Raw genomic sequence first — 13,166 nt, forward strand, 5'->3', positions numbered from 1 at the left:
TTGCTTGTGACTGGGGACAGACATTTTTCTACACCCTATAAAGGAACAGTCACGGAGTTCAACGGCATCCACTTTGCATAAAATTCATTTAAGTAAGAACTTTTAAGGAACTGCAACAATCTGTACTTGGTTCTCGTTATATTAGTGAGGGCGGCAACAGTCTTGAACAACTAGCAACTCCGGCCAACTACTCGGGAATAACTACTGAGCGAGGCGGTTAGCTCCTGTGTCGGTGGTTGACAAGATAGTTTCACAGTGCCTGTCACTTGATGTGTAGCTCGATGAGCGTCGAACAGAGAGTAGTACTCGTTCCATTCCTCTCGCTCGTCGAAAGCACGGAACGGTGGAATGCACGGAAATGGTGCTGCGAATGTGGCTGGCTGATATAGAGCTGATGCAGCAACGGCTTGTGCATCAATGAGCTCCTGGAGTGTTGTCACCAATGGCGACATTTGGTGGTTCTGAAACTGAATAAGCTATATTACATTAAAGCCACCAGCAGCTGGAAGTGTACGCGCATGTAGTTAGTGTAGGAGACGGATTAGAGGGCTACTTTAGTGAGGGGAGCGCCACAACAAAGTTATTTAAACAATTATACTCAGTTGGTAGCAATGGGCCTCTGAAAGAAAAGTAATATTAGTGACTCGCTGTGATGGAGCGGCTTAAAGCGAACGCGGTCTTGGTTCTGGAATCCTGGTCGCTAGATGTATCTGCTATTGTGGGAGTCAGCAATGACATAAACAAAGAAGGAGAGTAGTTGCTATGGCCGATGGTAGGAATCCCAAAATCATCTGTACCAAACAGTTGTGGATTAATTGAACACCTTATTTCTACAAAGAAGAGAATCAGTACTTAACTTTTTGTAGGCCTATGTGCGTCTGTGCCTCACGTGCCGTTACTCATACAGACTATTACCACTCGCAAATTGCAGGTTAAGTATCGGGTTTCTATTACTCAGTATTGCTGCTCTCTAAATCTGCGACCGAACTGGGGCGATCAGCGATTTGCGGCTGCTTGCATCATCGTTGACAGGTGGCGCTGAACGCTGTCTTCCTGGACTTCTGGCGTTGCTCGCTCTTTCCATTGGCGCGCCGATCAGCGCATTCTTGACGGTGTTTCACGGCGCTGCGCTGGTCGGCGTGCAGTTGATGCTTTAAGACCGCACAGATTGGCTGTTGTCTTCGTTGACAAGCGGCAAATTACAGCATGCAGAGCAACTCTTTTCTCTTTCTACTTACTAAGTTGGAGCAGCATTGTCATTGGCAGCTGCGCCGATACAGAACAGAACCGAGTGCCTGTTGCAAGTGAGACATTATATGGCGCTAATTAGAGAACTAATGTGGAAGGAGCTTGGTGCGTGCAGTGAAATGAATTAGACGACACTTAATGTATATCCGGTGTCAGTCAGCATTTCTGCCATAAGGTTACTTTCATTTAATACTGTCAATGTTCAAAGTTTCTTTCATTAGAAAATTTCCATTTTACATAATTTTCATTTTATTAGTTACTTTCCGATAATTCCCACCATTAATCATTTAATATTTCTCATTAGATATTTTTAGCACGGCATTGTCTAAAGCTGTTAGTCTTCCTGGTCCATTTGAGTTGGAAAGACATAAATCAAAGGATTGGCAAAAAAAGTACAAGTAAACGCGTCACTTTAACCATGAAAAGTCTTTGGCACGACATTTAAGTACGCAATGAGCTGATAAATAACGAACGAAAATCGATGTGTGCAGAGAGACTACTTTCTCGTCCCCCTAATACATGATGATTGGGTATGCAAATGTCAACAAGGAAGAGTAACATTTAGAGCCGTGCACTGCGTCCTATCGACGAGTTTAGAGTTCGGCCAAGGACTTTGTCACTTCGTTGTTGGGTGACGGATTTGGCAGCGCCGCTATTAGGGGCGAGCTTAGGGGCGGCTGAGGACATTCAGCGCGAGACGAGCGTGCGGTAGCCTTGTCTTGGTGGTGCGTGGGCTGGTGTTAATGGCGCCTGAGGACTGCAGTAGTTTGCTACATGACAGACGGACCATGCCCATTGTTTATACCCCATGGGGAATGGAGCGTGGCAGACCTTAGAGAACTATAGCAATTTAGCAATAACCTTGTTTGTGCGGCCGGCCGCAGGTTCGAGTCCTGCCTCAGGCATGGATGTGTGTGATGTCCTTAGGTTAGTTTGGTTTAAGTAGATCAAAGTCTAGGGGACTGATGACCTCAGATGTTAATTCCTTAAGTGCTCAGAGCCATTTGAACCATTCTTTTGTTTGTGCGTGGTGCGTCGCAGCGGACAGAAGACTACCGCTGGACAGGCCCTAATCTCTTAACTGCCGGTTACCGACGAGTATTTCGCTGGTGACTTGCTGACATTTCATCCAAGTAACTCAAATATTATGTTGAGTTTGGTGAATCTTAATTCGCTAAACTTGTACATGGTTTTCATTCATTGGAGACTCATTCTGTTGAAATATCCTCAGCCACGCTTTGGCAAAATAAAACAAAAAAAAACAGTGTTAGAGGTTATCAGTGTGTTTTATAATGGGATTTTGATGTGGTACGCCAGCTTGTTGCTTCTCCAGAAACTCATTAGTTTTAAGGCCACAGCTACCTCTTGTCTTTCGTATCATGTGAACTTTCTTCGTGCGAGGGTCGTTCCGAAAGTAATATCTCATTTTTTTTTTGTGGTGACTCTGGATGTCCGCTCCAGATATCGTTGGTGTAGTGCTAACGCTTGAACCTCCATCTTTCATTTGAAGTTGATTCCGTTGTTCTGCAGTAGTTGGCGCCAGTAGAGGAGACGTCCAGAATGGTGTCTGATATGTGCGCGCCTATAAAACAGCGATGTGTGATTGAATTCCTCATGCTGAAGAAATTGCTCCAGCTGAAATCCGTTGACGCTTCTTAACTGTGTATGCAGACGATACGATAGACGAGAGCAGTGTGAGGTGAGGGGTACGGTATTTTCAATGTGGTGAAAAGGGTGTGCATGAAAAGCCGCGGCCCGGTCGACGCTGCACAGCTGGTATCACTCGCAATGAAGAGAGTCTTGACCAACTAATCCGTGCTGGTCGGCAGATAACGGCCAGAGAATTGTGTGCAAATCCCAGTCTCGGCTGTAATGCCTTGGAAGCAATGTTGAAATATCGCGGTTATTACAATGTCTGTGCGGGACAGGTCCAGCGGATGCTTACAAAACAACAAAAAACTCATCAAATGAACATTATATGACTAGCATAGCGCCCGCTACTTAGCCAGTGTTGACTGTTCGGCCTGTACAGATTTTTTTTGTTTTCCTGTATTCGAATTTTTATGTTTTTCACAAACTGCAACATCTTCTAAGCTTTGAACCCTAATGAAGGCAATAGGAGCATGGTCTTTTCTTAATTTGCTTCTGATCAAAAAGCGATTCTGGCATCTAGTGTCGGAGATCTTTGTTAATAATGACTTTTGAATCCGTGTGGTAATATTTCAATAGAAACTTCCATCTTCTAACACATATGTGGAAGTCAGATACAAATTTTTGTAAACTTACCTTTAAGAATGTTTTAATATATCGAAATATTTTAATACCACTTTCTTCCCCTATTTCACTCCCTAGAAGTTTGAATTTCCAAAAAATACCGAAAAACATATTTTTGCTAACCAACAAGCGAAGTACAACTTTTCATAGCTTTAGCGTACAAAATTCTTTCATAAAGAATAATTTTCATAAAAATTTCTATTTCCTATGTAACCCCCATAGGAGTTGAATTTGAAAAACACTGGAACACATATTTTTTATTCCTAACAGATAAGTTAAATATCAAATTTCATGGATGTAGATTTAAAAACGCTTTATTCGGTCATTAGTAATGATTTATTTTCCAAAAGGCTTATCACCCACTATTGTTCTTCTTAGTGGTTGAAGCACATACTTCAGTTTCTGACAGAGAATTCAAATAAAATGTTTTGTTGTTCTAGCTTCAAAATTGTCTTAATAGCGACTCCAAATTTCAAGTTTCTTTCCTAAAAGGCTTTGACTGGGCAATGATGACTCAATAAGTCAGTCAGGCCTAATTTAACTCCCATAGGGGTTGAAGTTCGTAAAGCACTGAAGTACGCTATGTTGTATTTCTAACGCTTTTATAATGAAATATTTTCATAGAAGCGTTCATTCCCTATGTCAACACCTTAGGGACTGAATTTCCAAACAGACTGAAACACCAACTTTTTATTTCCAGCCGAGAAGTCAAATACCAGCAGGCTTAGATATGCTTCAGTGGTTCACTAATAATGGTTTGTTTACATGGAAAATCGCTCCAATTATTTCACCCCTATAGGGGTTAAATTTCCAAAAATTGCTGAAACATGTATTTCTTTATTTCTGACTTAGAAAACTAATAAAAATTTTCATAGATCTAGCCTCAAAATTGTATGAACAGTGACATATTAGAAAAAATCATCCCCTACTTCACCACATTAGGAGTGGAATTTCGAAAAATCCCTTCTAAAGTGATGCTGATAGTATAAGATCAACAGCCTCTGAAAAGTTTCTGAAAGTTTCTGTCCTTAATGGTCAGGGTGGGCGATGATGACTCAGCGAATGAGTCAGTCATTAGGGACACTGCTCCTCATATAGAGAGAATTTCATAACCACTGGTATGCCGAGTTCTGCTTAGACTGCAATTATTTTCGTCGCTAATTTCATATTCTATGGCCCACTGATGGGGTGCTTACTGTTTTATGTAATTTAACTGATGGCACATTTATAATTCTGCTTTCTTTATGTTGTAGCAAATTGGCCTACTAGTGCGATTTGCTTTCGTAATTTGCAAGCTACACGTTCATCTGTAAGAATCCGAACTCGACTGACGTGTTGAATCTGCGGTCTTACAACGGGAAAGGAGAGTATAATTCTTTTGTTACTGTTAATCACTGAAATTGTTATTCCGTTTGTTAATATTACAGATGATAAAGTCCCTTTAACATTTAATGAAAGAGTGTTACAGTTTCTTGAATGTTGCTTTAGTAACTTTGATTTGTTTACATGAAAACTGCTTTCTGTGGAGATGGTGTTAGTAGTAGTAGCAACTTTATTCATTCTTTGATCTCTTTTTACAAGGATATAGGACATGTCAAAGTATTTACAAATTTAGACGAATTTAATATAAGCTCCGTATTTTTGCCACTTCGGAAACCAAACTGTCACTCGCTTCAAAGATTGCATTTATTCAAGTAATACATTAAACTGTCTTTCATAATTGATTCTATTATTTTTGAAAATGGTGACAGCAGGAAAGAGGGTCAGTAATTTTCTATGTCTTCTGCATTACCATTCTTAAGCAAAGATACAATTCTTAGCTGTTTTACCTTCTCTGGAAGTGCCCCTGCTGTGAAGGATTTATTATTATATTTGTTAAGTGGCCTTGTATAATCCCTATGAATTGATTCAGTACACACGTTGGTACTTCATCCAAGCCTACTGACATTTTATTTGTTAGTTTTTGGACATTTTTATTGACTTCCTTCTGTGTGATTGAAAGTAACATCATTGTATTTAGTGCAACATTATTTACAGGTGTTATATATGTTTTGTGAAATTTTTGCTGTAACGTCTCTACAGTACTTGAAAAATGCTCGTTTACCTAGTTTTCTAAGTGTTGTGGATCATTTATTACCTTATACCACTCTTTTGGCAGTATGTTATTCTGCATTTGTTTCCCTCTCCCCGTTTCCTTTTTTATAACATGCGAGAGTGCCTTGCTTATATTTTCTGCATTATATATTTTATCATTAATGACTTTTTTTGCAGGAGTGAGCACCCTCCTATAGATATTTTTGTATCTATGATAGAAATTTAAGAATTCTGAATAATTGCGACTGTTTTTTATGGAACTGAAGTATTAAGTGTTTGGGAGGATTTCTTAATACCTGCTGTTATCCATCTGTATTTGTTATATGCATACTTTTAGAAATGCCTTTTCACAGTTCAATTTAAGTAACTTGGACAAATTAGAGAATTTCTTATTCACATTGGTTTCCTTATACACTTCATTCCGGCTTTCTTTTGCTAGTTGTTTTGAAAAATCTTTTACTTTGATTTCTGGTAGATGTCGTTTGTAGGCTTGTACTTTAGGGAATGATTCACTGCCTGATTTTACTGTTGTTATTTGACAGATGGTCTGATAGTTCGACATCTTTTACCGCTACATCACAATTTTCCCTGTCCATATTTGTGGCCACATGGTCACTTACTGATGCAATCATTGTAGTAATCCTTGTTGCACTATTGACCAATAGGGTCATGCCAAAACTCTGAAGGATATTTATGAGGGTACTGCTGGATTCATTTAAGACATTAGTGTTGTGGTGTGTTGATGTTAATGAACCCAACACATTTATGTTGACATTTGCAGTTGAGACTTTATCAAGAACTTTTGTTATTTTCTTGGAAAAAAATGTCCCCACTGTGACTGGGATATCTATACACACACACAAAATGATTAATTTCTTGGTGATATCAAGCCCTGTTAATTCAATGGCCGATACTTCAAAGTGTTTGTCTTCACTTACTGTACTGAGGTCATATCTTGATTTCAACTATTTCTGATATAAATGCATGATCCCCAACCACTATAAGCAGTACTGCAGTAAGAGTTTGCAATTTCATACAATGATAATACTACATGTTCTATTTCTGCGTCTCTACACCAGTGTTCGGTAACACAGACTACTGTGCAGTTAAAAGATTGGAGCTCAACTTCTAATAGTTGTATTTTATTTTTTATTCGTTGCATCTTTTTATGGAGGATTGTTAAGTCAGTGAAATACGCCAGGTTACTTGTTGCAATGGTTTGTTTTTCTTTGTGACATCTGGAGTGTGTGATATTTGGAATGTTAAAATCAGTCTTGTGAGTGATTGTTTCGGTATTTTTTAAATACATTTAACTGTGATAAATGTAAAAACTATTCCTTTTAAATGTTGACGGACTGATACACCAACCTTATTCAAAGTTGGCTGTAAAAGCAGTCCTTGAGTGCAGGTTTATACACTCCTGGAAATTGAAATAAGAACAACGTGAATTCATTGTCCCAGGAAGGGGAAACTTTATTGACACATTCCTGTCGTCAGATACATCACATGATCACACTGACAGAACCACAGGCACATAGACACAGGCAACAGAGCATGCACAATGTCGGCACTAGTAAAGTGTATATCCACCTTTCGCAGTAATGCAGGCTGCTATTCTCACATGGAGACGATCGTAGAGATGCTGGATGTAGTCCTGTGGAACGGCTTGCCATGCCATTTCCACCTGGCGCCTCAGTTGGACCAGCGTTCGTGCTGGACGTGCAGACCGCGTGAGACGACGCTTCATCCAGTCCCGAACATGCTCAATGGGGGACAGATCCGGAGATCTTGCTGGCCAGGGTAGTTGACTTACACCTTCTAGAGCACGTTGAGTGGCAAGGGATACATGCGGACGTGCATTGTCCTGTTGGAACAGCAAGTTCCCTTGCCGGTCTAGGAATGGTAGAACGATGGGTTCGATGACGGTTTGGATGTACCGTGCACTATTCAGTGTCCCCTCGACGATCACCAGAGGTGTACGGCCAGTGTAGGAGATCGCTCCCCACACCATGATGCCGGGTGTTGGTCGTGTGTGCCTCGGTCGTATGCAGTCCTGATTGTGGCGCTCACCTGCACGGCGCCAAACACGCATACGACCATCATTGGCACCAAGGCAGAAGCGACTCTCATCGCTGAAGACACGTCTCCATTCGTCCCTCCATTCACGCCTGTCGCGACACCACTGGAGGCGGGCTGCGGAAGCGTTAGCGGAAGACGGCCTAACGGTGTGCGAGACCGTAGCCCAGCTTCATGGAGACGGTTGCGAATGGTCCTAGCCGATACCCCAGGAGCAACAGTGTCCCTAATTTGCTGGGAAGTGGAGGTGCAGTCCCCTACGGCACTGCGTAGGATCCTACGGTCTTGGCGTGCATGCGTGCGTCGCTGCGGTCCGGTGCCAGGTCGAGGGGCACTTGCACCTTCCGCCGACCACTGGCGACAACATCGATGTACTGTGGAGACCCCACGCCCCACATGTTGAGCAATTCGGCGGTACGTCCACCCGGCCTTCCACATGCCCACTATACGCCCTCGCTCAAAGTCCGTCAACTGCACATACGGTTCACGTCCACGCTGTCGCGGCATGCTACCAGTGTTAAAGACTGCGATGGAGCTCCGTATGCCACGGCAAACTGGCTGACACTGACGGCGGCGGTGCACAAATGCTGCGCAGCTAGTGCCATTCGCCGGCCAACACCGCGGTTCCTGGCGTGTCTGCTGTGCTGTGCGTGTGATCATTGCTTGTACAGCCCTGTCGCAGTGTCCGGAGCAAGTATGGTGGGTCTGACACACCGGTGTCAATGTGTTCTTTTTTCCATTTCCAGGAGAGTATTTGGACGCTTTGGGTTATAGCGTCGCCATAGTTGACGTCGCCTTTACCGGACGCAAGTCCAAAGACATGAGTGTCCCATTAATCCATTGCTTAAATGTCGCTGCTTATATGCCTGCACCCGAGTCACGCTACTTTGCATGCACGCTGCTGAAACGTCCTGAAACGGAAACATTTTGATCGTCTCTTATATTTCGGCTTAGTTGCTGATTCAAAACAGAAATCAATGACGCTCACGCAATAACCGAAGCGAAACACACGTGATACTAGTGCAGTAAATAAGGTATATTAAAAATACATCTGAGTTAACAGCAGTAGCTTGCAGCAGCCACCGTACTGGTAGGAAACACAATCCTTCTAGCCAGAATATATGCGTCCAGCTGTTTGGTGTCATAAAGGTGCTGTTGCCCTTTGTACATCATTTGGACATGAAAAAGCAGAACGACGCTCGTGTCTCTGTGATATAGCAAAGATAGAATGATCTTAGGTACAATGACAAAATCAATCATAGCAATAGGGAATACTACCACACGCACATAAATTTAAGTGATCCAATGAAAGTCAGTGTCGCAGCTCCTTCCACTCTTGTAGATGACATATAAATAACGTAGCTAGAGCGGCATGGGCTAAGATGTTAACGCAGAAGGAAGTACAGGGAGCGCTGCACAGAGTTGCGTAGTAAGCACAGTAAATGAAGTTGAAGACAGCAAAAAGAACATACTGAAACTAGCATAAATCCAAGTATAAAAAAATTGAGAAAGTACGTATATAAAATAAGTGAATGTGCTATGTCTAAATAAAACAAACCAACCGTCCCGCAGATATAGTAAATTAAGTAAATGCCGGGCATTTAATGAAAACAAAATTAGTTGTGCCATGACTTTACTATCTGGAGCCCAGTATCTTACGCTCCCTGCTCTATGTAGTGCTGCATCTCTTCATATTGCATGGGAGGCCATCGCCATTAGTCTTCTGACTAATGCAACTATTGAGATTCCAAGGAAAACCAAAATTTCCTTGAAGTTGGAGAGTTGTCTTGAGGAGAAGCATAGTCTTTTGTGTTGACGCTGTTTAATATTACTATGTGGACGTGAATGTTATTTTCGAATGTCATCACTGACTCGAATGTTTTCCTACTTACGTCGCCTTTTAATATACGTGGCCGCAACTTGCTCATCTCTCCCGTATCCGCATTCTAGTTTCATATAAAAGTAGTTGACAGAATTGTAGAAAAAATTCTTCTTGAAAATTCACCGTTCGTCCAACCTCCGACGTTGCGCTTCAAGAAAATTACACCTCTGATCACCAGTATTGTCGATTTGGAGCCTTCCTCTTGATAGTTGCGACTGCCGTTGAACACAGAAGACGCGCCTCGTTCCCAGTTACACAGTATGAGCATTAACCGTAAAAAACGGCACTGACGTTCGTTGTACCCGCCAACTTCTGCTGTGTCCTTATATCATCGATTATCATTTGTTCGACGGCGAAAATTCGTGTTTCGCCTCACCCGATGTGGAGCAGTGCGGAATAATAGGTGTCTCATCCAAAAGCCGAACTCAGTGTTGTGCGAAAGGCGGTTATCTTTACGTAACACTCATGAAACACAGCTACTTTAATTACTCGGGAGACTTAGGATAATTACTTGCATCTAATGATGGCCGTTAATCCGCCCGTCTGCATGTGCCAATGTAATCATGAATCTGATATTCAACAGAAACGACGGAATGAGGCTAAATAGTTCCATGAAATTTGCAGCACTCTGCTAAAATCGTTTTGTGTGGTGTAGTCCATTCATAATAAAGGCACCGTTACTGTGAGTGCATCATTACTACGCACATTAGTGAACTGTAAAAGCGAATCTTTCGTCCGCCGATAGTTCTGTAGGAAGAACGTCTTTACAATGAAACGGAAGAAGGAAGACTAACTATACTATTGCTGCTTATACTTCCCCTTTAATCCTAACATTGGCATTGCTGTTTCAATGTTACTCATCCTTTATTTCACACACTTAATCACTACAGTGTTTTAATGTCACTTTTTTTCTCCGAAACGATCCAGATGTACGATTTTCATTTAGCTAACAGTATAGACTGTCGCGTTTCTTATCTCTGATAAATTGACTGTTGAGATAAGAGCGCTGCTACATATGTCCCTTTCAGATACTGACAGTACAATTCCCATGTTCAGATCATTGTATTTTGTGGTGGCGTTCAGCGAAATACACATCTCCTCCGCATTCTTTTTCTCACATGTATAGCGTCATGCAAGATCTTAGTAAATAAACTGCTAGGTTTAGACTGACAGTTTCACCCTGTGTACTATGTATTATAAGAGCCTCCTTTCGATTGGTTCAGTAATTAAACTGTCACACATGGTGCTTGCCCTTGTTGGATGTAAGACGTAAGACCGTAGAAGTCTTATCAAAGACAGTAAAATAGATAATACGCACACCAATGCAAAGATACATCAAAATTGTCGCTGCTAGTTGCCATCGAGATGAATGGCTTGATGTCTAACGATGATATGGTCATTCAGATGTGTCGCTACAGGACGCCGTCAGTAACCTTGGAGACAATAACTAAATAAGTCCATTTCCCGCCCAATAGCACAGATGGTTATGTGCTCGTCCCATGTAAAAATATTTGCACATATTAGGGCAGTACCTTGATGTGAAAAGAAAAGAAACAATTATATCTAAAACTAGAAGAACTGTTCTTAATTTTTGTATTCGATAAGTGGTACAGTTTATATGGTGACAAGATTGTTGAAAATAAATGATGGTTACTCACAAAATTGTACAAGAAAATTAAAAAAAAGAGCCATTATGTAAAAATACGGGATGCGCACCAGGTGCTAAATCGCAAAGACAGTGCTCGAACATGATAAAAATTCCTAAAATGTTGGTTTGTGAACTCTGACAAACAGGGAGGTACAGGAGCGTTGGAAGAACAGACGAACAGTAATATTCTATAGCAGGTCATCACAGAGATCTTGAAACTGTTTCTCTTTAAAACCAAGTTTTTCGTATAATAGAAGCCCTTCAGCGGCGTTATGTAAAGTCTTAAGGTTCTCTTGGTTTAAGCCCTCTCAACATTTATTTTGCATTAAATGTTGACCAAACTAGGGTCTACTACATTCAGCGCTCATTGTGTGTTCTTCGAAGCAAATCATGCAGTTGCGACATGTTTGACCCATATATTGTCTATCGTAATCGTTACAGAAAACGTTACAGACTCCAGAATCGTAAGATCTCTTACATTGACTACCAGTATTACGTTTCCGTTTATTCAGGAGCTCACTAGTGGTAAAAGCTGCAGTTACCTCTCTGTTCTTAAAGAGACTATATATTTTATCGGACTCATAAATACTGGTCGTGTCGTTGTTGATGTGTTGGGAGGTCGCTGTTTCATCGTACTGAAAATCACGTCAACTTCATTTGTATAAAAATCTCTTTTTCTGGCTGTTTGTTTGAAAACTGATATTTATTCTTGAATTTCAACTGTTTCCAAAGACAAGTTTAGCTTTGTGTGGATTATTGAAGTAAAGAAAGCTTTTTTGTATTTGTGCAGACGACTTAATATTGCATTACTGATAACATCTATTGAAGTAGTTTTCCAGTACATACCAAAACAAAGTTTACTTCTATAATTCATTACAGTGAAGTCAGGAGTTAATTTTTCTTGTTTTCATGTTCTAATTTTAACAATAATTTTGGTTTTGCTTACAGGATCTGCCAGAATTTCTATTTCATTTTTTGTACCTTTACATAACAATAGTGTGTCATCCACATATCTTCTATAACAAAAACGATTTTATCGTAAAACGTCTGGCTGTCCTTGAAAAAATTGCTTGGGTGTAAACTAACAAATATATCTGCTATAGTTCCAGCCAAGGAATTTTTCATAGTCAACCTGTCTTTCTGATAGGAAAAACTGTCATTAAATGAAAAAACCGTTAAACTGAAGTGTGTATTCTAGCAGATCAAATCATTTCACTTGTCTTCTTTGTCTTATACTTGGTTAACCTAGCATTAACCGTATTTAGGGTCTGTTTAACTGGGAAGTTGGTGATTTTACATTGTGCAAAGCTAGCGTCTCCAGGAATATCAACCCGAAGATCGCCTATGGTAGCTTATAACTGTTTTTAATATTAAAACTTTTTTCATAGACATATACTGTCTTTAAGTTACCTTCTAACTGGTATTTCAGTAATTTCTCATTATTGCTATATGATGGAAATTGAAAATCACTACATATCATTCAGGTATTGCAAAGCCACAAAGGACATAAAAAAATAGACAAATTCAGTGTATTAGTGTCAAAATCGTGTGTAACGTCGCAGTCCGGAAAAGCAAAATCGTATAAAAAGTAATTTATGTGTTAGCTGAATGTACTACGTTGTATTTATGTAGCACAATATAACTTATCCAGTTCTTTGATTGGATTGGTATAATATTTTTGAAATTACTGTGGATGCACTTAGTTTTTTGCATCGATATTTTCAAATAAATCTGCCTGACAGTTTGGTACTGGTGGTATTTAGCTCTGGTTATTTTATTGTGGACTGATTTGCTGTTGGCGATTTCGCAAATAATGTCATATGGTCTGTGCACTCTGTTAGATCAGATGGGCATTGCGAGTGAAAGGAAGTAGCTTTGACGTCTGTGGACATGATATTATATTGTATTACCTTTAAAGCAGCAATCGTGGAACGCGATGTATTC

Source organism: Schistocerca gregaria, chromosome 6 (genome assembly GCF_023897955.1).
Source record: "Schistocerca gregaria isolate iqSchGreg1 chromosome 6, iqSchGreg1.2, whole genome shotgun sequence".
Taxonomy (NCBI): Eukaryota; Metazoa; Arthropoda; class Insecta; order Orthoptera; family Acrididae; genus Schistocerca; species Schistocerca gregaria.